Source organism: Chrysochloris asiatica, unplaced genomic scaffold, assembly GCF_000296735.1.
Source record: "Chrysochloris asiatica unplaced genomic scaffold, ChrAsi1.0 scaffold00004, whole genome shotgun sequence".
Taxonomy (NCBI): Eukaryota; Metazoa; Chordata; class Mammalia; order Afrosoricida; family Chrysochloridae; genus Chrysochloris; species Chrysochloris asiatica.
In genome coordinates this window covers 18920204-18924145 of record NW_006408522.1, presented here as the reverse complement: position 1 = coordinate 18924145, position 3942 = coordinate 18920204, and the positions used below count along the sequence as shown (strand labels likewise).

At 39.2% G+C, this 3942-nt stretch overlaps 1 pseudogene; it reads right to left on the bottom strand.

The window, feature by feature from the left end:
- Positions 1 to 1727: 1727 nt before the first annotated feature.
- Positions 1728 to 2275, bottom strand: LOC102813331 (annotated as a pseudogene).
- Positions 2276 to 3942: the final 1667 nt, after the last annotated feature.

Genomic DNA, 3942 nt, shown 5'->3' with positions numbered 1-3942 from the left:
AACGATTTGCAGTCTGACACATTAGCCCACAGCCGCACACCAGGACTCCAAATAACAAGTATTGTTTGTTGTTGTTGTTAAGTACCATGGAGTTGGTTCCGACTCATACTGACCCTATACAGGGTTTCCAAGGCTGTAAATCTTTACGGGGGCAGAAAGCCTCATCTTTCTTCCACAGAACAGCTGGTAGTTTCAAACTGTTGGCCGTGAGGTTAGCAGCCCGATTCGTAACCACTTAGGTGCCATTAAATTAGTTACAAATCATACATTCTTTTGTTGTTATGTGCCATCGAGTTGGTTCCAACTCATAGCGACCCTGTATAGGGTTTCTGAAGAGTGGCTGGTGAGTTTTGAACCAACCTTGTGATTCAAACTGATCTTGTGGTCCAGTGCTTATCCAACAGTGCCACACCAGGACTCTATGTACAACAAAATGAAACACTGCCCTATGCCATCCTCACAATCTTTGCTGTATATGAAACCACTGTAGTCATCCTATTCTTGTTGAAAGTCTTCCTTTTTTTCAATGACCCTCCACTTTACCAAGTATAATGTCCTTCTCCAGGGACTGGTCCCTCCTAATAACATGCCCAATCTATGTGAGATGAAGTCTCACCATACTCAATACGAAGTTATTCATTGTCCAGAGTCATAAACTGAACCGTGTCTCCTCCATCCCCCAGATATTTGTCAACATGGCAGGGTCATGATTCAATCATCTCTCAAGATGTAATTTAGTCTGATCAGCCAATCAGTTGTAAAGGGATTAGGGTGAGATGAAGAATCTTTTTTTTTTTTTTTTTTGGTTCTCCACATTCCCGTTTAATAGGACATTTTGTACTATATATATTAATGAAATTTTGAAACAAACAGAAGAACTTTAATCAAACTCCTCTTCCTCCTCCAGCTTTATTGGATAGTTTAAAATTATATTTCTATTTTCTAGGACTTCAGTTGCTTTTTCCATCTGACTTTTAGAAACTGATCACAGCAAATGAAACACATTTGTCTAAGTGATATAATATACAAAAATACCATCTTGATTTCTGTCAAACAGTTTTTCTTTGCGATTCCTGAACAGCTCCAAATTATGCTAACTCTGCGCACTGATGTTTACTCTGGGTTTTAGATTTAGTCTTTGAAGAAAAAAAAAAGTGTGTTCTAACCCTTTAGAACATGTGAATAGCCACGACCAACTCTGTGATGAAGTTGTTTCTTTTTAGACTATTATCCCAGTATTTCTCTCTCATATTCATTAACACACATGCTTGTGTTTATTTATTCCCACTCAACTGTATGCTCTAAGTAGGACCTAATACCGATGTTACTTGATGTTATTTAACAGCTAATGAAGTTAGACAATCCAAAGCCATCATTATGCTAACATTAAAGTTACTTACAGAAGTTCATAGACACTTTCAGGATTGGTTTTACCTCCTACATGGGAACATTTCAGGAAACCCAGAACAGGCTTAATGGTCTGACTCTTCCAATTCGTTAATCCCTTATTCACCAGTGGGGGTTCTTTAACAAAGCCTTATACATAACACCTCTACCAAACTATATATATATATGTTTTTTGTAGTTAAATGCAGAAATTCTATTCCCTCCCCCCCAACACACACACACCCCTTTCCTCCTTTTACATGGCAAGTAAAGCTCACTGGCCTGTCTGCCAACCTTTGGCCAGTGAAGAGGATTCAGAGAAAAGAATACAAGCACAACCATCAATCAGAAAAAGTAGGGTCAATAAAGGAAAAGAACCAAGCTGTGGCCTCCGTTGTGCATTCCTGGGCAAGGTGCTCTGACTCGCCACAGCGGGAGCAGTTGGCTTCACTTTTCTTGCTGCCGTTCATGGCTACAGGACCAGTTTCTCCATACCTATAACACTTCACTTTGGTGCAGTCTTTCTGAATGTGTCCAAATTCTCCACAAGAATAGCAGTTCTGCTCATCAGCATGGTCACAGTCACGAGCCAAATGGCCTGGTTTGCCACAGTTGTAGTGACACTGTTCTTGTACTTTCTGGGGCTCCTCGCAGTCCTTGGCAATGTGACCACCTCTACCAGTTCTAGCAGGCTTCATCCTCCTGGGGATCACAATTCTTGGTGAGATGACTCACCACAGCGATAAAAGATGCCTGGAAGAGACGATGAAACAAACTGGAAACCACCTCTGCCACGGCTTCTCATTCCAAGACCACGGCCTCCTCCACAAGAACATTCCCAGGCCCAGTAAACTAATCACCCACACTTTAACCACTCACGGCTGCTCATGGCTGCAGTTAGGGCTTCTTCAGCATCTGAGCTAGTCCACAGTGGCTGAGACTTGGATGCAGACCCGGGGAAGGCGGCTTGCCTCAAGTCACAGTCTTGATTCAATATAATTCGTGGGAGATCAAAGGAGAGAGAAGTATGCAAAGCAGGGGAACCTGACTACCACTAAGGAAATACAGCCAGTGCTTTCTATGGAGCCTGGGTCCCTACACTGAGAACCCCCTAGACCCAGGGAAGACTGATGCCAAGACACATGAAGATCTCCAAGGGACACCATGTACACAGATGTTAAAGGAGACAAGGGCCTTCCCGCATAACTGACAGACAGAGAACATCTTCTCCTAGAGCTGGTACCCTCAATTACTACTTCCAGCCTCCTCAACTATGAGAGTATAAATGTCATTTGTTAAAGCCATCCATCTATGGCATATCTGTTATGCCAGCACTCGGAAACTAAGACACTTAGCCTTCCTACATATATATATATATATATATATATATATATATATATATGTACAGGGTCGCTATGAGTCGGAACCGACTCGACGGCACTTAACAACAACAACAACATATATATATATATATATAAACTGATTGGAAATTCCATAGATTGTGTCAGTCACACTTTAATCCTCAAAGTTACATCTTTGCTTTTTAACATCTTAAAGAGATCAGAGATCCTTTGCATCTGATTTGCCTAATTCAGTATGTCCTTTGATTTCTTGGCTGCTGCTTCCACCAGTGTTGATTGTAAGTCCCAGTAAAATGAAACTCTTGACAATTTATTTTCTACAACTATTATGATGTTATTTATTGATGTCATTGTATTTTTGTTTTCTTTATGTTGAGGTGTAGTCCATACTGTATAACTGTAGTCTTTGATCTTCATCAGTAAGTGCTTCAAGTCCTTTTTATCTTTCAGTAAGCAAGTGGTTTTGATACAGTTAAATTATGCAAATAAATATAAATTATCATTAGAATTCATAACATTATATATAAAGACAAAGTAAATGACATCTCAATTATGACAGAAAAGTATAATGTAAAAGTTAAACATGCTATCTAGAATCACATGTTTAAATATAGATTAAAATTTAAGTTGTTGTTGTTATGTGCCGTCGAGTCGGTTCCGACTCATAGTGACCCTGCATAGGGTTTCCGAGGCTGTAAATTTTTATGGGAGCAGAAAGCCTCATCTTTCTCCCACGGAACAGCTGGTAGTTTCGAACTGCTGACCTTGCGGCTTGCAGCCTGATTCATAACCACTGCGCTACCAGAGCTCCTTAAACCTTAAATACATACATATAAAACAAGCTCAAAACTGTATTTGTGACATAATGTTTGCCATCTCCTACTTCAGGAATAAGAAAGTCAAACTACTCATTTTAATAATTTCTACATTTTCTTTCTAAATAATAAGACTGGCTGTTATTTGCAAATGTGTCTTAGCCATTCAAAACATAATGTTTTTGAATACCTTTACTTTTTAGAAAAGTCACATTCAACAAAAGTATGATTTTCCTACTTCACAAAATTATTTTAAAGTACTCGTGATAACATGGTATTACATATAATAACCTTTGTTAGATGGATACACTTAAAGAGCTAATGAACACCTTCTTACTGTATACCTGCAGAATTGTTATTCTTTTCATTCTCATTGACCC